The sequence below is a fragment of the Eschrichtius robustus genome, chromosome 11, assembly GCF_028021215.1.
Source record: "Eschrichtius robustus isolate mEscRob2 chromosome 11, mEscRob2.pri, whole genome shotgun sequence".
NCBI classification, from domain to species: Eukaryota; Metazoa; Chordata; class Mammalia; order Artiodactyla; family Eschrichtiidae; genus Eschrichtius; species Eschrichtius robustus.
In genome coordinates, this window is record NC_090834.1 from 45,760,914 (window position 1) to 45,786,368 (window position 25,455).

Below are 25,455 nucleotides of genomic sequence, written 5' to 3' on the forward strand. Positions count from 1 at the left end.
AAAAGAAAGTATTTTAAAAAGTGAAGATAGCTTAAGGGACCTGTGGGACAACATTGAACAAAATGACATTCACCTTATAAGTGGTCCCAGAGGAGAAGAGAAAGAGAAAAAGGAAAACATCCCTAACCTGGAGAAAGAAAGAGACGTCCAGATCCAGGAAGCCCAGAGATTTCTAAATAAGATGAACCCAAAAGACCCACAACAAGACACATTATAATTAAAATGTCAAAAGTTAAAGCTAAAGAGAGAATCTTAAAAGCATCAAGAGAAAAACAATGTGTTACATACAAGGGAACCCCCATAAGACTCTCAGAAGACTTATCAGCAGAAACTTTGCCAGCAAAGAAGCAGTGACATGATATACTCAAAGTGCAAAAAATAAGCAAAATAAAACAAAACAACAAAAACAACTCCCAACCAAGTATACTCTTCCTGACAAAGTTATAATTCAGAATTGAAGGAGACATAAAGAGCTTTCCAGGCAAACAAAAACTAAGAGTCCATCACCACTAAACTGTCCTTATAAGAAATGTTAAAGGGACTTCTTTATGGTAAAAAGAAAGGGCACTAATTAGTAACAAGAAAATACATGAAAGTAAAAATGTCAATGGTAAAGGTAAATATATAGTAAAGGTAGTAGATTAATCACTTATAAAGCTAGTATGGGGGCTTCCCTGGTGGTGCAGTGGTTGAGAATCTGCCTGCCAATGCAGGGGACACGAGTTTGAGCCCTGGACTGGGAAGATCCCACATGCCGCGGAGCAACTAGGCCCGTGAGCCACAATTACTGAGCCTGCGCATCTGGAGCCTGTGCTCCGCAACAAGAGAGGCCACGATAGTGAGAGACCCGCGCACCGCGATGAAGAGTGGCCCCCACTTGCCACAACTAGAGAAAGCCCTCACACAGAAACAAAGACCCAACACAGCCATAAATAAATAAAAACAAATAAATAAAAAAATTTAAAAAAAAAAGCTAGTATGAAGGTTAAAAGACAAAGTAGTAAAAATAACTATATCTGCAATAATTAGTTAAGAGTTGCAGAAAATAAAAAGATGGAAAATGTGACATTAGAAGCATTAAAATGGGGGGTGGAGCAAAAATGTACAGTTTTAGAACATGTTCAAGCTTAATTTTCTATTAACTTAGAATAGACTGTCATAGGTGAGCCTCTTGGTAACAACAAAGCAAAAAACTATAGTAGATACACAAAAGATAATGATAAAGGATCTGAAGTATATCACTATAGAAAGTCATCAAACCACAAGGAAGGAAAGCAAGAGAAGAAGAAACAGAGAGTAACTACAAAACAGCCAGAAAACAATGAACAAAATGGCAATAAGTACATAGCTATTAATAATTACTTTAAATGAAAATGGACTAAAAGCTCCAATCAAAAGACAAAGTTGTTGAATGGATAAAACAAAATGCGACCCATCTATAGCTGCCTATAAGAGACTCACTTCAATATAAGGACACACACAGACTGAAAGTAAAGGGATGAAAAAAGATGTTTCATGCAAATGGAAATAAAAAGAAAGCTGGGGTGGCTATACTTAGACAAAATAGACTTCAAAACAAAGACTGTAATAAAAGACAAAGTGGGAATTAATAATGATAAAGAGATCAATCAGCATGAAGATATAACATCTGTAAATATTTATGCACTCAACATAGGAGCACATAACATATAAAGCAAATGTTAACAGGCCTAAAGGGAGACGTTGACAGCAATACAATAATAGTAAGGGATTTTAATACCCCACATACATCAATGGATAAATTATCCAGACAGAAAATCAATAAGAAAACATCAGCCTTAAATGAAGATTAGATCAGATTAAAATTAATATATATAGAAAACTCCATCCAAAAGAAGAATACACATTCTTCTGAACTGCACATGGAACATTCTCTAGGATAGAGCCTATGTTAGGCCAGAAAACAAGCTCAATAAATTTAAGAAGATTGAAATCGTATCAAGAATTATTTTTACCACAAGAATATGAAACTAGAAATCAATTACAAGAGAAAAAATTGGAAATGTCACAAATATGTGGGGGTTAAACTACATGTTACTGAACAACCAAGGGGTCAATGAATAAATTGAAAAAAATAAAATACCTTAAGAAAATGGAAAAAAAAAATCTATGGGAGGCAGCAAAAGGTGTTCCAAGAGGGATGTTTATAGTGATACAGGCTTACCTCAAGAAACAAGAAAAATCTGAAATAAACAATATACAACACCTGGAACCTGTAAATATTACCTTATTTGGAAAAAGGGTCTTTGTAGATGTGTTTAAGTTAAGGGTCTTGTAATGGAGAAATGATCTTGGATTATCTGGATGGGCTCTCAAGGTCATCAAAAGTGTTCTTATAAGAGGTAAGCAGAGAGGTATAAAACACACAGAGGACAAGGTGATGTGAAGATGGAGATAGATATTGGAGTGTTGCAGCCAGAAGCCAAGGAAAGCTGGCAGCCAATACAAAATAAAAATAGAAAACTAACATAATTATGTATACTCATTAACGAAAAATAGTAGTAAGTCTTATATTTTTTCTTATGTAGAATGTTGATAGCTAATAATATTTGAAGAGTAGCTTACATTTTTTGAACAATTAGTACAGGCCAGGTGCAGTGCTAAATGATTTTAATGCATCATCTCATTCGCCAACAATACCAAGTGACATTTCTCTTTCTAATGGTATCCTTGAGTACAAAGAACTGAAAAATTCTGTCTTAGCTTATATCACTCCACCTGCTATAAAACTAGAATGTTCTTTGAGGATGCAAGTGAACCAGGCACACTTTAGCTGCAGAACATAAGACTTAATCACTTATTCTTATGCTGCTCCAAATTCACCTGCAATCATATGTTCTTATTATCAAGACCAATAAAAGAGATATCTGTGGGGAAAAAAACCAACAAAGAAAGTTGTATGTAAGGAAATTTGGGGAGAGGAGGTGGTTCATCTTTAAGGTTAGTAGATTTATACTGTCCTGGGTAGAATTTTTTGAGGCTATTATGAGGAAGATAGCTTCTGGGTATTTTTTAAACATTATTTTTAAAAGGCTTTTTTAAAGAGGCTTTAGATTCACAGAAAAATTGAGAGGAATGTACAGAGATTTCCCATAGGCCCTCTGCCCCACACAAGCATAGCCTCCCCATTATCAACATCTCCCACTAGAGTGGTACATTTGTTAAAATGGATGAACCTACACTGACACATCATAATCGCTCAAAGTCCATATTTTACATTAGAATTCACTCTTGGTGTTTGTACATTCTAAGTGGTTAAATATATAATGACATGTATCCACCATTATGGTAACATACAGAGTATTTCAACTGTGCTAAAAATCCTCTGTGCTCCACCAATTCATCCCTCTCCTCCCACCAACCAAGCACTGACAACCACTGATCTTTTTACTGTCTCCTAGTTTTGCATTTTCCTGAATTTCATATAGTTAGAATCATATAGTATGTAGCCTTTTCATATTGGCTGCTTTCAATTAATAATATGCATTTATGATTCCTCCATGTCTTTTCATGGCTTGATAGCACATATCATTTTAGTGGTGAACAATATCCCATTGTCTGAATGTACCATAATTTATATAGCCATTTACCTACTGAAGGACATCTTGGTTGCTTCCAAGTTGTGGCAATTATGAACAAAACTGCTATAAACATCCATGTGCAGGTTTTTGTGTGGACGTAAGTTTTATGTGGATATAAATTTACTTTTTTGGGTAAATACCAAGGAGCACAGTTGCTGGATCATATAGTTTAGTTTTTGTTGTTGTTGTTTTGTTTTTGTTTTTTTGTTTTTATTTGTTGTGTTTTTTTTAACATCTTTATTGGAGTATAATTGCTTTACAATGGTGTGTTATTTTCTGATTTATAACAAAGTGAATCAGCTATACATATACATATATCCCCATATCTCCTCTCTCTTGTGTCTCTCTCCCACCCTCCCTTTCCCACCTCTCTAGGTGGTCACAAAGCACCAAGCTGATTTCCCTGTGCTATGTGTTATAGTTAGCTTTGAAAGAAACAATCAAACTTTCTTTCAATGAATGAGAGGTTTTTTGTTTTTGTTTTGCTCATCCTCGCTGCAGTTGGTGTTGCCAGTGTTCTGGATTTTGGACATTCTCATAAGTGTGCAGTGGTATCTCAATGTTTTAATTTGTATTTCCCTGATGATATATTGTGTAGAGCATCTTTTCATATGCTTATTTGACATCTGCAGGTCTTCTTTGGTGAGGTGTCTGTAAAATATTATTTTTAATCAGTAGAAGAATTAATACTAATTTGAAAAAGAGAGAGATTGTTTCCTCAGTTCCAAGAATACCAGATTCTCTAAAAATATGATAATTTTGTCCTGGGAGCTATTCCCTAATCTAAATTGTGATTGAAAATACTTTGATGCAATTTCAAATTCTCCCAGCATATAGCGTTTTTTTGACATTGACATGTACCTCAAGTAAAGTTTTTAGTTTGTTTCGTTTTTGTTTCCATATTCTAACATGGAAAATCATATTCTGGGAATTTGGAATACTTGGGGTTTCACAGAAACTGAGTGGAGATTTTTGTGAATAAGTGTGCATTTTCAGTTTGCTAAGTAGAGGTTCCATAGTTTTCGCTAGTTTTTCACAGGAGTTTCTGATAAGAAAAAAAAAGCTTAAAATAAACATGCTTTTAAAATGTAGCATAAGCTTCGTTATCACATTTGTGATTCTCTATAAATTTATAACCAAAATTATTACTTTTGAGCTTTAGCTTTAGATTTTTCAGAAGTCAGTGTGTATAGGCAATTACAGAACTCTCATAATTCTGACACAACACCATATATTCAGCTTATATGTTCACTATCAATGTTACCTTCCGTGCTTCTTTCTATCATCTATCTTCTTTTCACCTGCTTTTAAATTTCATATTTAGCCAATTTAAAATATGCTTTCTTCTAATTTTGCCTCCACACACATGATTCATTCTGTTCTTCATCATATTTCCGTATCTTATTTCAAGTCAATTTTCTCATACTAACAAAGTAGTTTTAGTTTCTTGATGTGATAAAGGCAAATTCTACATCAGATCACATAATTAGCTGTAGCAATAGGATATGGATTGGAGAGATGGATACCACTTCCAAGATTATATTATGTAATATTCTATGATATTCTCTGAATATGATTTCTCCTTGATTATTCATTGGACAGCTGAGACACAGGGCTTAGGAAAGGCCCTAGGGCATGCCAGAAGCACTTGACAAAAACAGCCTGCTCCCCTCAGTCACCACTTGGAAGGCCACCTGCATAACAACTACTTGGACTGTGAGATGAGAAAAAAAATTAATCTCTATTATGTTAAACCTTTAAGAATTTAGGATTGTTTCCTATAGCTGCTTATGTTCATTATCTTCTTCACACTTATAAATTTATTTCCTCTTCCTTTATGGATCTCTGAGATTGGGTGTTTATTTCCATCATTGGCAGAATAGTCAATTTCTCTCTTCTTTCTTCATCACTCCTCATCTCACTAAATTTTTAAATATAACCTTTACTTTTTACTGTATTGGTTGTCTACAAACCTAAATCTTTATGTTAATGGTTCAGTTGTGGTGCTTAGTTTAATACATATTTGGTCTTCTTACCCACAGACAGATTTATTGCAACTGTTCCTGATTGTTATCAGATGGTGAGAATCATGCCGGAAAGTGCTTATAGCAATTAAAGCCGTTAACATCCAGTAGGGGACATATAAACTCTACTGGTCATAAAGCTCTTTCCATCCACAGCACTGTACTTTAGAATAAGTACCCCATATTCTCAGGGTTTTGTGTTATGTATATGACTAGAGTAAGTCCCCTACCTATGAATGAGTTCCCTTCCAAGAGCACTGCGTTTGTAAGTCTAATTTGTTCATAAGACCAACAAAGTTAGCCTAGGTACCCAACTAACACAATTGGCTATATAGTACTGTACTGTAATTGGTTTATAATACTTTTCACACAAATAATACATAAAAAACAACCAAACTCAAAAACAAAAGAAAACATTTTAAATCTTACAGTACCTTGAAAAGTACAGTAGTGCAGTACAACAGCTGGAATACAGGGGCTGGCATCCAGTGAACAGGCAAGAAGAGTTACTGACTGGACAATGGAGAGGGGGTGGGAGATGGTAGAGCTGAAGGATCGTCAGCAGTAGGAGATGGAGGGCAAGCTACAATTTCACTCTCATCTGATGTTGATGGCACAGGTTCTGGTTCCTTGCTGGATTCAATTCTATCTACCCTCTTGTAAAAACGATCCAGTGATGTCTGGGCAGTAGCCCTTTTTTTCTCATCATAGATGACAGAATACCACTGGCTTGCATTCTGAATGGCTGCTGCAACCTTTGTGTACCATTCTACGTTCGGGTCCTGTGCCTCAAAAACTAACAGTGCCTCCTCAAATAAAGAAAATCACCTTGCCACTTCCTGTGTTGTGAATCTCTTCAGTTCTTTAGTTATTTCTTCTGTCTCTCTTTGTCCTTTCTCTTGGCCTCCAATTCCATCAGGTCTTCATTAGGAAGCTCCTCATGTTGCACAGCAAGGAGTTCAGTGAAGTTGTCCTCTTGAAGATCTAGCTTGAAATAGATACTGTACTACTATATTCTGTACAGTACTGTACAGTAAAGTACCCAAAACACAACCAGCTGTAGAGGATGCACACACATGACAATGTACGCCAGACACGAGAACTAACTAACGTGACTGGACATGCGAACACACATTTGTGTCTTTGGAAGTTCACAGCTTGAAGGTTCGTATATAGGGAACTTACTGTAGATGAGACTTGTGCAAGAAATTATCTTAGATGATTGTGGAGGTTGACTAGGCAGGTCCAAAATCTGAAACACAGGTCACTGAGAAGGGCAGGCTGGAATTCCTGGGCAGAAACTGAAGCTGCAGTCCACAAGTAGAATTTCCTTTTCTTCAGGGAAACTTCAGTTCTGTTCTCAAGACCTTTCAGCTGATGGAATTGGGCAGAGCTTGATTATCTAGGATAATGTCTTTCACTTTAAGTCAACTGATTACTGACATTAATCACATCTAAAAATATCTTCTGTAGCAGCACCTAGATTAGTGTTTGATTGAATAACTGGGGATTATAGCCTAGCCAAGTTAACACATAAACTTGGCCATCACAGTGATATCAAACTTCTGGATTTTGCGGTTTAGTAAAACTTAAAAAAGGAGAAGGGGTGATGTCGGTAATTTGGTTTAATTTTATTTTTGCCATATAAATCTACCTTATTTGATGAAAGAGAATCTATTAATTAATTTAATATATACTTGTTATTAATAGCAGATAGCTCTTTAAACAGAATATATTTAGTTTTGGGGAAGAAACATATTTTCCTCATTTTACTTCTATTGTCATGGAACAGCCCTAGTTTTTGGAGTTTGGGAACCACTGAATGATAATATTGTTACTATCTCCTCCAACTCTAACATTCTCTGAATCTTTGAAACCAATCAAATGACAAACAATTGTTATGTATATGAGGTTCTATTTTTAGTGTGGGCTAGTTAAATATAAAAAGCCTTACCTTAGTAAGATCATCATAATGTGCTTATTAGCATGTATTATAAAGTTGTTAGCTAGAGTGATCTTGGGCAATTAAACTCCTCTCTGTGCCTCAGCTTTCTCCTACAAAAGGAAAGCAATAATGCTTACTTCAGAGGATTGTTCCAAAGATTAAAAATTGTAAGATGTTTAACATATATAGTTCATAGAATGTGTTCAATAAGTATTGGTTGTTATTGTTGCTACCACTGATTTTATGTGTCATGTTTCTTAATTAGATTTATATGATCATCTTCTATCCTGTCAGGTAGCAAGTACAGCTATCAAACCTAAGGAAAATATAACCAAAATAAGCTCTACCTTAGAACTTTGAGTTTCTACTATATTATAGACACCATATTAATATATTTTTTTAAAGTTAAACCTGTACACAACTTTTTCAAAAAGCTTTATTATGTACATTTTATTAATTAACACAACTAGGGGCAAACATTTCAAACACCTAGTTCAAGATTATAAAGCTTGTATATAAAAGATGTTTTTATTTCAACCCAAGCTTTCTAATTCCAAATATTTCATTATCTCTCTACATATTGTTGATTCTGAACAGATTTTTCTAATACAGCTATAGTAACCAATTACTTGACAACCTCCCTCCTTACCCTCTTCCCCCATTTTTTTCCTCCATTTTAAAAGTGGTCATGGGTGCATGTATCCTTTTGAATTATGGTTTTCTCTGGATATATGCCCAGGAGTGGGATTGCTGGATCACATGGTAGCTCTATTTTTAGTTTTTTAACTAACCTCCATACTGTTCTCCACAGTGGCTGTACCAGTTTACATTCCCACCAACAGGTAGGAAGGTTCCTTGTCTCCACACCCTCTTCAGCATTTATTGTTTGTAGATTTTTTTGATGATGGCCATTCTGACCAGTGTGAAGTGATACTTCATTGTAGTTTTGATTTGCATTTCTCTAATAACTAGTGATGCTGAGCTTCTTTTATGTGCCTCTTGGCATCTGTATGTATTCTTTGGAGAAATGTCTATTTAGGTCTTCTGCCCATTTTTTGATTGGGTTGTTTGCTTTTTGGAGCACTATTTACAATAGTGCACTATTTTGCAGCACTATTTACAATAGCCAGAACATGAAAGCAACCTAAATGTCCATCGATGGAGGTATGGATAAAGAAGATATTGTACATATATACAATGGAATATTACACAGCCATAACAAAAGAATGAAATAATACCATTTGCAGCAACATGAATGGACCTAGAGATTGTCATACCGAGTGAAGTAAGTCATACAGAGAAAGATAAATATCATATGGTATTGCTTAACAAACCTATTTACAAAACAGAAGTTGAGTCACAGATGTAGAAAACAAACTTGTGATTACCAGGGGGGAAGAGGGCGAGGGATAAATTGGGAGAAGGGGATTGACATATACACACTACTATATATAGGAAAGATAACTAATAAAAGCCTACTGAATAGCACAGGGAACTCCATTCAATACTCTGTAATTGACCTATATGGAAATTGAAATTAAAGAGTGGATATATGTGTATATATAACTGACTCACTTTGCTGTACAGCAGAGACTAACACAACATTGTAAATCAACTATACTCCAATAGAAAATTAATTAAATAAATTGTGGCAAGAAAAAAAAAAAAAGAACAGTTTATCAGGGTGGGAGATCAGGTAAGGATTTGTGGATAAAGTCTCAGTGAGTGGGAAACTATGGTGGTAATAGGTAGTGGGATTTAGGTATCTGGAGTTTGTAATGGACTCATTCAATTGCCCAAACATAGTAAGGAGAACCTCTAACAGAAAAAGTCAAGTGCTGCAGTTGGGGGAATCAAGATTTTTCTACCACCTGATTACTACCTCAGTGTATAACCTTGAATAAATCACTTCCTTTATCTTAGGCTTGGACTCCCATTTGTAAAATGAAGGGACAGAACTAGATGACTGCAGTCTCATATTTCTATAATTATAGTCAAGATAGGGATGTAAGAGGCATTTTATTTTGGGAGTTAATATAATTATTCTCATATGATAAGGCTAAAAGGTTGGTGTTTCCTACATAATTAGATGATAGTTTAAATACTAATAAGCTAAATGTAGATATGACTTTTTAACTATAAAACAATTTTCTAAGTCTCATAAGACAATGTGATCTATTGGTAAAAACATAGTTTTTGTAGGTATTCAGAACTGGTTCCAAATCTTAATTCTGCCCAGACTATACAGCCTTCTAATCCATCCTACATACACCTGCCAGAATTATCTGAAACAGATCTTAAAATGTTATGCCTCTGTCAGTGGCAAAATCATAAGTTTCAAATTCTAGCATGACAGCCAATGATTCACAATTTGGTTCCAGTCTTCCTTCTCATTCATGTTCTGCAGGATCTTGTATTTAGCACAGGATTTCCCAAACAGTTCCCCCAAAATAACACTGTGCTGAGAGGTATTACGAGATATTCAAGAAGAGAGTTCCATGTTCAATTTTTTTTTTAAAGTGGTAATTGGTTTTAAGGAGGTTGCAACTTTTGTTGGATGAATTCAGTTGAGGAGGATCACAGAAAATGTATGAAAATTCTTTTTTTTAAACATCTTTATTGAGTATAATAGCTTTACAATAATGTGTTAGTTTCTGCTGTATAACAAAGTGAATCAGCTATATGTATACATATATCTCCATATCACCTCCCTCTTGCATTTCCCTCCCACCCTCCCTATCCCACACCTCTAGATGGTCAAAAAGCACCAAGCTGATCTCCCTGTGCTATGCAGCTGCTTCCCACTAGCTATCTATTTTACATTTGGTAGTGTATATATGTCAATGCTACTCTCTCATTTCGTCCCAGCTTACCCTTCCCCCACCCCTTGTCTTCAAGTCCATTCTCTACATCTGCGTCTTTATTCCTGTCCCACCCCTAGGTTCATCAGAACCATTTTTTTTTTTTTTAGATTTCATATATATGTGTTAGCATACGGTATTTGTTTTCTTCTTTCTGACTAACTTCACTCTGTATGACAGACTCTAGGTCCATCTACCTCACTACAAATAACTCAATATCATTTCCTTTTATGGGTGAGTAATATTCCATTGTTTATAGGTGCCACATCTTCTTTATCCATTCATCTATCAATGGACACTTAGATTGCTTCCATGTCCTGGCTATTGTAAATAGTGCTGCAATGAACATTGTGGTACGTGTCTCTTTTTGAATTATGGTTTTCTCAGGGTATATGCCCAGTAGTGGGATTGCTGGGTCATATGGTAGGTCTATTTTTAGTTTTTTAAGGAAAGTCCATACTGTTCTCCATAGTGGCTGTATCAATTTACATTCCCACCAACAGTGTAAGAGGGTTCCCTTTTCTCCACACCCTCTCCAGCATTTATTGTTTGTAGATTTTTTGATAATGACCATTCTGACTGGTGTGAGGTGATACCTCATTGTGGTTTTGATTTGCATTTCTCTAATGATTAGTGATGTTGAGCATCCTTTCATGTGTTTGTTGACAATCTCTATGTCTTCTTTGGAGAAATGTCTATTTAGGTCTTTTGCCCAGTTTTGGATTGGGTTGTTTGTTTTTTTGATATTGAGCTGCATAAGCTGCTTGTATATTTTGGCAATGAATCCTCTGTCAGTTGTTTCATTTGCATAATTTTTCTCCCATTCTGAGGGTTGTCTTTTCATCTTGTTTATGGTTTCCTTTGCTGAGCAAAAGCTTTAAAGGCTTAAGAATAAAAAATTTTACAATTTGTATGGAAATACGAAAGACCCCGAATAGCCAAATCAATATTGTGAAAGAAAAACGGAGGCTCCCTGGCTTGACTATACTACAAAGCTACAGTAATCAAAACAGTATGGTACTGGCACAAAAACAGAAATATAGATCAATGGAACAGGATAGAAAGCCCAGAGACAAACCCACTCACATATGGTCACCTTATCTTTGATAAAGGAGGCAAGAATATACAATGGAGAAAAGACAACCTCTTCAATAAGTGATGCTGGGAAAACTGGACAGCAACAGGTAAAAGAATGAAATTAGAACATTTCCTGACACCATACACCAAAATAATCTCAAAATGGATTAAAGACCTAAATGTAAGGCCAGATACTATAAAACTCTTAGAGGAAAACATAGGCAGAACACTCTATGACATAAATCACAGCAAGATCATTTTTGATCCACCTCCTAGAGCAATGGAAATAAAAACAAAAATAAACAAATGGGACCTAATTAAACTTCAAAGCGTTTGCACAGTATGAAAACTCTAATTGCTCTGTATTCTCAACAATACTTGCTATTGTCAGGTTTTGTTTGTTTGTTTGCCATTCAATTTGTAGTAAAGTGGTATCTGAAGCTTAGTTAATATGTATTTCACTAATGAATAATGACAATGAGCACATTTTCTTGTGCTCATTAGACATTTTAATATATTCTTTAGTGAAGTGTTATTTTTAAACATTTTTATTATTTTGTAGTTCTCTATAAATTCTAGATAAGTCATTTATTATATTTTCTCCCAATATAGTCCTATCTTTTCATGATTTTATGCTGACTTTGGAAAAGCAGAATGCTTTAAACTTGATAAATTCCAATTACTACATTCTCTTCTTTAACACTTAGTGATATTTATGCTCTAGCTAAAATTTTTTTAACTTATGATAAAAGTAAGATAACTTTTATCTTTTTGTATGGCTTCTATTACAAATTTATCTCTTTAATAAATATGTACCTACTTAGATTTTTATTTCTTCTTGTGTTACGTTTGGAGGTTGTGTCTTTCAAGAACGTTTTTATTTTATTTAATTTGTCAAACTTATTGGCATAAAGATGCTCATATTATTTCCTTATTATCTTTTTAATGTCTCTAGGATCCATAGTGATATCCTTGGAAATATTACTGACATTTGCATTGCGTTCCTTCCCTCTTTCACTCATTCTCTTTCACTCTTACTTGATTAGACTTGTTAATGGTTTATCAATTATAACAATCTTTAAGGAGCAAACTTTTGGCCTTATTGATTTGTTCTATTATTTGTACTCTAGCTCATTGATTTCCACTCCTTTATTTATTAATCTTTTCTTTCTACTTATTTTCCATTTATTGACAAGTCATTTTTTTAGTTTCTTAAGATGGAAGTTTTGACAGTTGATTTTAAATCTTTCCTCCTTCTAACTATAAACATATGATCCTATAAATTTCCCTCTAAACAGTACTTTATCTACACTCCACAAATGTTATGTTTGTGCTTTCATTATCATTTAGGTCAAATTAATTTTCAATTTCTCTTGTAAATCATTCTTTAACTCATAGATTATTCACAAATGTTTGGTTTAATTTTCCAAATATTTTGGTATTTTCTCATTATAGTTTAGTTATTTAGTTCTAGTTTATGTCTGGTTTGGTCAGAGAAGCTATTTTGTATGACTTCAAGATTTAAAAATTAACTTAGCATTGTTTTATGGAAAAGTATACGGTTACCTTGGTGAATATCCCATGGTTACTTTGAAAGAAATTATATTCTGGAGTTTTTTATATTTGATTGTCTTTAAATATCAGTTTAGTGAAATTACTTAAGGATTGTTCATATCTTCTATATCATTGATTTTCTCTTTATATATACATGTTTTAATCAGTCAGCAAGAGAGGACTGATAAAATCTGCAGTTATGATTGTGGATGTCTATTTCTACACTTGTGCTTATAAATTTTTACTTCACACAAGTTGAAGCTCTGTTATTAACTGCACATCCATTTAGGATTGTTTTGTTACTTGATGAATTAACTTCTGTATTTCTATACAATCAACTTCTTTATCTCTGATAATACTCTATTTTTGAATGTACTTTGTATTAGTATAATCATTTCAGCTTTCCTACGATGATGTTTTGCGTCACATGTTGTATTCCATCCTTCACTATCAAGAGGTTCATGTCTTTAGATTTTACTTGCATCTCTAATAAGCAACACTTAGTCAAGCCTTCCTATTTTATTCAGTCTGACTTTTAATCAGAATGTAAGGTCTGATTTACATGTGATTTAATTATTGATATGATTGGATTTAGGTCATTGTTTTATTATTTTCTATTTGTTCTTTCTGTCTTTGTTTCTTTTTTTCCCCTTTTTACCTTCTGAGTAAAGCAAATAACATTTACTATTCCATTCTAACGTCTCCTTTGACTTTATATCTCTATCTCTTTACATTTTTAGTTAGTTGCTTTGGAGATTACAAGATGGATTCCTAACTTATCACAGACTATCTTGACTTCACATTATATCATTTCTCATATAATGTAACAAATTTATACTGGTATATATACATATCTCTCCCCACCCATTCTTTGCATTATTACTGTCATGTACTATTCATCTACATATTTTATGTATTCCACATTTACTTATATTTAATTATATATTTTTAAATTAATTTTAAATTATTTAAGAAAAAAGAGAGGGCTTCCCTGGTGGCGCAGTGGTTGAGAATCCACCTGCTAATGCAGGGGGCACGGGTTCGAGGCCCGGTCTGGGAGGATCCCACATGCCACGGAGCAACTGGGCCCATGAGCCACAACTACTGAGCCTGCACGTCTGGAGCCTGTGCTCCACAACAAGAGAGGCCCGTGCACCGTGATGAAGAGTGGCCTCTGCTCGCCGCAACTGGAGAAAGCCCTCGCACAGAAACGAAGACCCAACACAGCCAAAAATAAATAAATAAATAAATTTAAAAAAAGAAAAAAGAGAAAAAAATTTGTATATTTATCTATATATTTAACACTTCAAGTGCTATTTCTTTCTTTCCATAGAATATTATTTCCAAATGGTGCCATTTTCCTTCAACCTGAAGAGTGCCCTTTAGTTTTTTGTTTTGGTTTTGTTTCGTTTTTGTTTTTGGTAGTACAAGTTTGTAACAAATTCTGAACTTTCAATTTTTCCAAAAAATTTTCTTATTTTGAAGGATAATTTCACAGGATATAAAATTATGCATGGGAAAATTCAATACTTTAAAATTTTTATGCAATTTTCTTCTGGTTTCCACTATTTATTCTGATGGAAATTTACCTTACAATAATAGTGTTTCATTATACTTAATATGTAAGTTTCCCCTCTCACTTTTAATATTATTCTGTTAGTGCTTTTCTGAAGTTTAGCTGTAATATTCCTAGGTAAAATTTGCTTTGTATTTGCTTGGCATTTGCTTGGCTTCTTGAATGTGTAAGTTCCTCTTTTTAATCAATTTGGAATTTTTTAAGCCAATATTTCTTCAAGTACTTCTTGCACTAATTTCTACTGATATTCTAATTATATACTTATTAAATCATTTAAGCTTGTCTCATCAGTCAATGAAACTCATTTATGTTTCCCTTCTAGATTAATATTTACCTGTCTTCAAGCTCACTAATACTCTCATCTATCATGTCTAACCTGCTATTTTTTCAGATTTTGCACTTTTCATTTCTACTTCTGCATCTAAACAAGGTTTCCATAGTGTTCATTTTTACAGTTTCCAAATATTCTCTGAAAATCTCCACTTTGATATATTTATATTTTCTTATGGATTTTTAAAAATATTTATCAAATACAATGAGGCATCACCTCACACCAAGTCAGAATGGCCATCAACAAAATGTCTGCAAATAATAAATGCTGGAGAGGGTGTGGAGAAGGGGAACACTGCTACACTGTTGGTGGGAATGTAAATTGGTACAATCACTATGGAGAACAGTATGGAGGGTCCTTGAAAAACTAAATTTAGAACTACCATATGATCTAGCAATCCCACTCAGCATATATTCAAAGAAAACTCTAACTCAAAAGGATACATGCACCCCATGCACTATTTACAACAGCCAAGACATGGAAGCAATCTAAATGTCCATCGACAGATGAATGGGTAAAGACGATGTGGTACATATATGCAGTGGAATATTACTCAGCCATAAAAATTAATGAAATAATGCCATTAGCAACAACATGGATGGACCTAGAGATTATCATACTAAGTCAAGTAAGTCAGACAGAGAAAGACAAATATCTATGATATAACTTATATGCAGAATCTAAAATAATGTTACAAATGAATCTATTTACAAAACAGAAACAGATTCACAGATATAGAAAAAAAGTTATGGTTATGAAAGGGAAAAGAGGGAGGGAGGGATAAATTTAGAATTTGGGATTAACAGAGACATACTACTGTATAAAAATTGATAAACAACAAGGGCCTACTGTATAGCACAGGGAACTATATTCAATATCTTATAATAACCTACAATGAAAATAATCTGAAAAAAATAGATACATATATATATAACTGAGTCACTTTGCTGTACAGCTGAAACATTGTAAATCAACTATACTTTGATAAAAAAATTTTAAATATATTTATCATAGTTATTTCAAAGTATTTGCCTACTAATTCCAACATCTGGATTGTTAGTGCATCTACTTCCATTGAATTAATTTTCTTTTGATTGGGGGGGGAGGTCACATTTTCCTATTTTTTTACATACCTGGTGTCATCTCTTGTGCTATGAAAATAACATATGATGCATTGTAAAGACAGAATTTTCTTATCTTCCCCTGAAGTGTGTTCGGTTTTTTGTTCTATTAAGTAGTTAAATTACTGACATGCCACTTTCAACCTTTTATAATTTGGTTGAATGTTTTGTTAGGGTGGGCCTATTCTGGTTTTGCTTTTATTTTTAGGATGAATATATTATTTTTTACTTTACTCCTAATACTTTACTAGAATCTACTGCTAAATTTGGCCTTTTTTGTATTCCAATAGAAAGTCTCTGGTATGCTTTCAAGTTATGCTAATTTCGTAGGACTTGAACTCTAAACTCTTTTACCCCTGAAGTGAATAGCACCTGTAATCTCTGCTTACTTCTTTCAGCTAATTGTTAACTTCTTCTTATATCTTTACAATCTTTACCCTCACATGCCTAATTAAGTGTCAGTCAAAGATTTAAAGGGAGTTTACTTAGGGGTTCCCCTCTTGGTGCTTCTTCTTTTCATGTATTTTCCCTGTAATTCCCAGCTTCTCTGGTTTCTACCATCTCTGTCCCTTGACTTCTAAGTCCCAAAACACTGCACCTATCTGTTTGAGTTCTAGCTGCCTCATGTGTAGACTGGTATTGCCCTCAGGGGAAAGTCATATACAGATGGATCTCATCCAATGTAGTTCTCTTCTTTTGAGGGTCAAATCCCCTCCAGCTTCTTCCTACTGTAACAGAAAAGAACAAACCTGACTCCATATTGGATCTCTTCCTTTAGCTCTAATCTTCGTGCTCTGTTACCTGTGCTTAGTCATGCTGTCTTTGCACCTTTGTCTCATCTATCAGTAAAAAAATTTTGCCTATAGACTAAAATATACATAATATGCCTTTCTCAAGGCTCTGCTTCCAGGCTTGACCTTTAAAGCCATAACACTTTTCATTCATATAGAGGTAAAAAATTGCAGAACAGAAAATAACATTTGTCTTGTTGAAAATTTATAGGAATATCGCGACCAGACCTACATATATAGCTTCAAGAGCAAAGAATTATCACATCCCCTCTGAGGTCTGGCCAGCACCAAGTCTGCAACAACCAGCCACACCTCCTCCTTTTTTATACAGAAATAGCCTGAATTCTAACTCAGGTAGGATGGTTCTTTGGGACACTAGTCCACCATCGTCTAGGTCTGTTGGCTGTCCAAATAAAGTTGCTATTCCTTGCTCCAACACCTTGTCTCTCGATTTATTTGCCTGTCTTGCTATTAGCAGTACAAGCTCTGACTCGGTAACACTACATTTGGTCACTCCCTTGTGCCTTTACACAGTTGTTTTGATATTTCCCCAGGTTTTAGGAATGTTATATATGGCAGTATTAGTTCAATTAAAGCTATTCCATCATCACAAGAATCAGACTCTGAATTAATTTCTTTGTGTGGATGCCCTGCTGTGTCACTATCTTTGACTCTGTGTGTGTGTCTGTGAGCACATGCCTGTGAATTAATCTCTCTCAGTAACAGTTTTTAAACTCATGTACATTGAAGGACTATTTTCTTTCAAGAAAACTATGTTAGAAACTAGAGGATATGAAGGATATAAGATCATTCTGTTATTAGAATCCTTTCAATTTATTTAGTCATTTAGCAAAAGTCTCTTGAGTGACTACTATGTAGTGAGAACCATGCTAAATAATAAGGATATTGAATTAAAGAGATATACATGTGTAAATGAATGAATCACAATATCATAAACTCAGCAATATCATATTAAATCTCTAAAACAGATTTCAAGTATCATTTTAAGTTTGATTGTTTTTTTATACTAGAGATAGTTCTATTTTATAAGCATGCTTCACAATTGCTACTCCTTTTACTATCTGAGAAACACTGAAACATCAGTTTCCAGGTCCCTACTCTGAGTGATTTTGGGATATGATAATATTTGTTTATTAAGCTCTTTGGATGGTTCTGATGTATAGTAAGGTTTAAGAACCAGTGTTTCTTATCATAAATGCCTAGTAGGACACTTGTGCCCAGAGGCCTAGGGAAATTTTATTTCTTAACTGTAGTAAGCAAAGGAATATTTTCTATGCCTACTTCCCAGTTGTGTTTTGCAAAGTATCTCCATCTTTGACCTAAAATATGTTGGTATCCCAAGCTCTGCTATTTTACAAAGTAATATGCCACATTAATGCTTTAAAATTGTTCTAGAAAACTTAATACAGCACACAGAAGAATTACTGGACAATTATCCATAAATGGAAGAACAGAAAGACCCAGCATGCCTGAGAACAATGATCTTATCTGTTTTGTATCTGGGGAGTATGAAGCAATATACACATTTTTTGATGAATGAGTGGTTAACTTTCATTCAGTAAATATCTATTTTGCACTTACTATACTGGATAAGTACTAAGCTGGGTGATGATGAGAATAAGAAGACGAAAGTAACAGTTCCTGCCTTCAAAGAGTTTTTTTTTTTAAATTTTAGTAGTAAAGTTCTTATGCTGTCATATGAGGAACATGTCTGCTAATTAGCCATCCTCTTTTCCTCTGTAATGTTCATCTCCTTAGATGTGTGCCGTTTAATTCTGTGGAGGACATTTCTTCCTATATATGTATAAAAGGCTAATTTCTGAACAACTAACTGATCAGGGATTAGAATTATACTATGCTTTTATTCCACAGAGCTGAGAGAAGAAAAAGTGGATTGTAAAGCATGTTCATCAAGAAGAAATATTTTTGATTTTGCTTTTGTTTTCACTATTTTAATCTACACAGTAGAATAAATTCTCCTTCTTACCTCTCTGTTTCATTGCTGGAATCAAAATCTTAAAATAACTGTTACATTTGAAATAAATGTCTTCACTAGAAATTTGGTGCTTCACAAACTATACTCTAAAGGTAGCAACTATTTCTTTCCCTGAACTGTGTTACATTTGACATCCTCTCCTTGGACTCAGAGAAAGAGGTGTGATTTGGTTGACTGTTGCCTAAAGAACTTTGAAGAAAAAGCCTGGTGATAGGTAAGATAATTATACCAAACCAATTGGAAGAGGAGTCTCAAAAATAAATGGAGGAATTCATGCCAGGAGGCAATGGGCACTCTGGAAAAATAATTATATAAGAATATTTTCTTAACAGCAGTTAATCGCGCATTTAGCCATACTCTGGACTTTCATTTAATTCCTGAAAAAAATTACACTTCTATTGATGTCCTTTTTGTAGGATTCAATTTAAAAGTGAACACGTATGCGATTTCAATGGATGTTTATGAGATGAAGCTGTCAAACGTTATTTTATTAAAAATTATGCTGGATTTTCTGGTTCTGTTTCTTAAGAAATGACATTAGGGGCTTCCCTGGTGGCGCAGTGGTTGAGAATCTGCCTGCCAATGCAGGGGACACGGGTTCGAGCCCTGGTCTGGGAAGATCCCACATGCCGCGGAGCGACTGGGCCCGTGAGCCTCAACTACTGAGCCTGCGCGTCTGGAGCCTGTGCCCCGCAACAAGAGAGGCCGCGATAGTGAGAGGCCCGCGCACCGCGATGAAGAGTGGCCCCCGCTCGCTGCAACTAGAGAAAGCCCTCGCACAGCAACGAAGACCCAACACAGACTGACTAAATAAATAAATAAATAAATAAAGAAAATTTAAAAATAAAAAAAAAAAAGAAATGACATTATAGGTAAAATTTGAGTTTCCTGTAACTCTCTTTATTTCAGGAAAATTTCAAGACTATCGGTCTGAATTCAGGATTTAGATCTAAATGACAAAAGACTTGTAAGCCTCAGTTATGGCCTTGATGGTGAAGGCTTCACGTGATAGAAATATCAGGTTTCTCTCTAAAAAAGTAAACACTGAGACAGCTATAACTTTAGAGCATTTCAACGATGTGTGTAACTTTTATGCTGAATTAGGTTTTAAAATCTTAATGCTAGTATTATTTCCAACAGATTCTAACACTATAGTTTTTAATACATAAATAAGTGTGATAATAATGTTTTTATGATAAACTAATACAAATATCTGAACAATGATTTATATTATTTCTTATGAGAGTACAATCGACTTTCCTTAACAAGCAATAAGGCTGATTCTCTAAAAGGAACTTGAAAGCAAGGGCTGTCTACCTATATCTTTTAGAAAATATTTATGTTAAAATAAATAAAAATGAATTACTTCTAAATAAATAAATGCATTCAAAGCCTAAAATTAAAAGAAAAAATTGAAGTTAAATTAAGAAATACTAAATTTATTAATAAAATATTCAAGATTGAACAAAAAAATATATGTATCCTGATATTTGCTATAACATTTGACTTTATAATGGGTTGTAGTATTAGACAAAACATAAAATTATTATTACTGAGGATAGATAATACGATGTTAAGAGAAAATGGTCATTTTTACTTTTATTACTATCATCTGTGAGAAGACGTTAGGATGCAAAGCAGGATCTTAGCATTTATTTATCATTCTAAACATTGCCTACCCAATGGATAAATATTTAATGAAATTAAATTGGCATAGAAGATTAGGAAATGTCTAGTTTAGCTCTTAAAGCTATTTTAGCGATGTGTTTTCCACCCTAGAAAATTTGTGAAACAGAAAGTATACAAGGGAATATTATTAAAATGAATAGTTGAAATTCATTCAGGAATTTCTTCATTCTGACTTAAAGCAGTTCTGAACTAAAACAGGACTTTATTTGTGCTTTGATTTTTCCATCACCTCATCTTTTTTTTTTTAGTAATGGGGTAAGTTTATCTGAATGACAATGAAAATTCCAGTTCAGCCCAAATTATTCAACATTATTAGATAAGCCTGATTAGATATTTTCGGAAATGTTTAGTTAGAGCCAATCTAGCGTCCCTCCTAAGGACCTATTATGTTTCATGTAATCAATAAGGATGATATTGAATAAATGAAAGCAAAATCCTGTCAATTCTTCCTCTAAAATATATCTCAAATCTGTCTATTTTTCTTCCTATCTATTATTACTCTCCTGGTTCAATGATGTACTTTCTTGCTTGATATCATTTCAGCACTTTTGACTGAATATGAAATATCCAGAACTTCCTCTGAAAATATGTCAGACCATATCACTCTCTCTTCAGTCATTTCCCTTTCCACCAAGAATTAAATTGAAAATCCTTACTGTGACTTTAAGTCCCTTAGGATTCTTACTACCTCACCACATGCCACAGATTACCTCCTATCCCATTGACTCTTTTTTTTTTTTAATTATTCTCAAAAAAAAACCCACTGTTCTTTCCAACATATGGCCTCATTTTTTGTTCTATTCTTAGTTTGGAAAATTCTTTCTCTGCTGTAGTATGGCTACTCCTTTTCCTTCTCTGTTTATCTTAAATGTTAACTTCCCAGAAAAGTCTTTCCTAACTACTATATGCACGATACATTTCTGCTTTTACACTTTTCTCTTTTCTCCCTATCTTTCATCACACTGTTATTCTCCATCACACTAACAGGGACAGCTTATTGCCAACTCCAGGGATACTGACTCCCTAGGATTCTACGTAAATGACAACTTTGAATCAAAATATGTATGTATAATGAAAGGGGCATAATTCTCAGAGGTGTGCAACTCATGCTGTACTGTTCAGGAACCTATTATCTTTGCACATATAATTGGTTACATTTTAAATAAACATTTATTTCTGCATCTACTTGTTTACTCTGGATTGTTTATCAGCCTAGAAACTCCATAAGAACAAGAGTCATATCTGTTTACTTTTGTATAAACAAGTCCTTGCATGTAGAAAGCCCTCATTAAATACTTTTTAAATGAATGAAAGAAGTAAGAATTTGATAGGTAAGATACAGTCAGTAAAGAGAAAAATGGAAAATTTCTAAATCATTCTTGAAAAGTGACAGTTTTTCTTTCTAAGGAAATAAATGCAAAGATACTTCAGAACATAACATTAGACACCTGACCAAACGATTGTTTAAGAATTTGGGCCTGGGTAGTTTTTTCCCAGAACGCTGTCTCCTAAACGCTTTATTAAAAAGCCTGCAAATATTGTTTTAATTTTATTTTTTTCAGTTTTATTGGGTTGTTATTGACATATAACAGTATAAAAGTTTAAGGTGTACAACATAATGATTTGATATTTGTATATATTGTGAAATGATTACCACAACAAATTTAGTTAACATTCATCACATCACATAGTTACAAATTCTTTTTTCCTTGTGGTGAGAACGTTTAAGATCTACTTTCTTCGCAAGTTCTAAATACACAATACAGTATTGTTGACTATAGTCACCATGTTGTACATTATATCATTAGGACTTATTTATCTTGTAACTAGAAATTTATAACTTTTAACCTCCTCCACCCTCCACTCCCCCACCTCGGTCAACCACCAATCTGATCTCTGCTTCTATGAGTTTGGGTCTTTTTTACATTCCACATATAACTGAAATCATGCAATATTTATCTTTCTATGTCTTATTTCACTAAGCATAATTCTCTCAAGTCCCACTAATGTTGTCACAAATGGCAGGATTTCCTTCTTTTTTCTGACTGATTTTAAATTTCTTAAATAATTTTAACCTGAGATACTTTGGGCAAAAGTTCTAAAGTTGAAGTCATCCAAAAGAGGAACGTTAAATGGGAATTACATTCAGTATAAGTACATTTTTCAGGCTCTGATTTTGATTTTGGCGACAATAACTTCAATCTGCTATGTGGAAATGTTGACAAAGAGTAAAAGACTTAGGGAGCCATTTGTGTTGAGAAACACACACACACACACACACACACACACACACACACACACACAAATATTTCTTGGCCAGACCAAGAATGGATAATGGTTATACTAGTAGTTAAGTAAACACCCTTTCAATATTTTATTTTCATTAACTCTGTAGTTTTGATGTTTTCATTCCTTTAATTGTATGGAGCATTGATGTTTTTTAAATTAGCTCTCACTGTTTGGAAAAGTGCACTTTGATTGTACAATTTAAGTACTCTAAGATATTTTAAATAGTTAACAAATGGGGATAAGAAAAAGGATAGTATGTCCCCTTACAGCAATAAATATCAACTCCATCCCAGTTTTAAACTTTATCATTCACCATTTCTGAGCACAGAATTTTGGCAAGGCTTAACAATTTTTACATACTTTACACAGTAAGCATAATGTAATACTATATATTGCAAAATATCTCGTATGAACTCAAGTTGATTTCATTTGCTGGGCAAAGGTGTAGTTTACACTGGAATCTTCCTGGGCAGGCTGTGCAGAAGGGAAAAAATTATAAAACACATTTAAGTTCAAATTAATTCACTGAGCTATTAAAAGCTACCAGTGTGATAGTCCAGGGTTAGCAAACTATGGCCTAGGGGCCAAATGCAACCTACCGCCTCTTTTTGTAAATAAAGTTTTATTGGAAACCAGCCCTATTCATTTGTTTATGCCTTGTGTAGGGCTGCTTTTGCACTACACTGGCAATATTCAGTAGCTTTGATGAAGGCTATTTGGCCCCAAACCAAAAATATTTATTATCTAGTCCTTTAAAGTTTTCCAGTCCTTGTAATATCTCACTTCATGTCAAATGGCACTGGATGCTTAGATAATATCTTCTGGTAAAACGTTTTCATGGGCTTTGAATGTTATTACAAGAATCAAAAGTGTAACAATTTCTTTGTTTCATGAAGACAGCCATCAGCAAAAGGTACCTAAACAACCTAAAAGAATGAATTATCTTTCAAAAGGCCTACTTTAATCTCCATCTATGTGTGACTGTACTGAATCTAGACCAGTGATCAAGAATAAAGAATTAGGTCAGGAATCACTGACAGTATTTGAAATTAAAGTCTGCACTAGGTGAGAGTTCCAGAGACACCTGGAAATTTTGGCCTTCACTGATCCCCCATACTCAAAAACATAATTTGGAGAGAGCAATACATCAGGAACAGGTAGATACAAGAAGCTGATATAAAAGGCACCTCAGGAATTGCAGCTTCAGGTGAGAATAAAAGGAACTAAAAAAGGCCATGCAGGGGTCTAAAAATTGAGAGGGGAAGACAAGAAATAAGAGCTCACAGAAACAAAGTACAAGAGAGAATGGAAAAAGAAACAGATGGGGGCACCAGAGCAGAGTAATCTTGTTACACATGTTCCTTTATAAAAAAGCCAAATCAAGAGCTTAGCAGGGCCAACCTCTATACTGATCATTAATTTTCCAGACAACATTTTTCCCTTTCCTTGTCCTCACCCTGAACTGCACCCTCTCTCCCACTCAGTAGAAGCTCATTCAGTCTCTGACTGTTTTAATCCTTAGTCTCTTCTTTTCCCATTCTTAGAACTAGTGTCCTTTGAATTAACAAGGCAGACACTTAAAACCACTTTTGTGACCTGACTCCAGTGAGTCAGGATGACATTTGGTCTCTTTGCTTTTATTTGTTTTGGATCTTCTTCTACTATGTATTCTGACTTGAATTCAGTCCCAGATCATGGGGGCAATTCTTGTTTTAGCCCTTTATTTTTCCATAGTCACTTCATATATTATAGAACTGTAATTATTAATTCTAACAGGCCCAGTCTCTTTTTTCAATAACTTTATGAATAAAGTCCCCTTCAGTATCCTAATATAATTCACAGAGACGATTAAACACTTATTCATATTACTTAAAAATCAATATAATGTCCTAACAGTAATTGACAAAAGTAATAAAAATTATGATTGCAATTGTCATTCAATATGTAAATGCTTAGGTATACTGACTTTAGAAAATGTAAGGAAATGGCCATATGCTTGTTCCTATAGATAGAATGAATATTAATGAATAAGCCATAAATTCAAATTGATAGTTGTACTGGTGACTCAAATACCCAAAACTGGCATTGCTACTCATGCTATGATTTTTCTAAAGGTGAACAACTCATTTTAAAATTCAAAACAAAATAAAATATAATATTTCATCTTGTTATATGTATTATATTCCTGGAAAATTTAATGAATGTAAAAATTAAGAAAAAACTGTGGATTTAAAGATTATATAGAGATATGTTTTAAGACTATATTTCTATGAGACATTTTGTGCATTAATAAATATCAAAGTGCCATGGAATGCAGGATGCTGTTTTGATAAGTGGGATATTCCAAGAGTATTATAGGGATACTAGTATTTTTGTCTATTACCTCCTTGCCCTTGACAATGGTGCCCTCCTCACTGTGACAACAAAAATACCCTGAGGACGTTGTACCCCATTAAGATGAAATGGGGAGCAAAGAACATGGATTCCCTGCTCAGCCTCCCTGTTGCCTGCTCCTACCACCATGCTATAGTTTCAGAGTGCTAACTAAAAGAGGTTAACA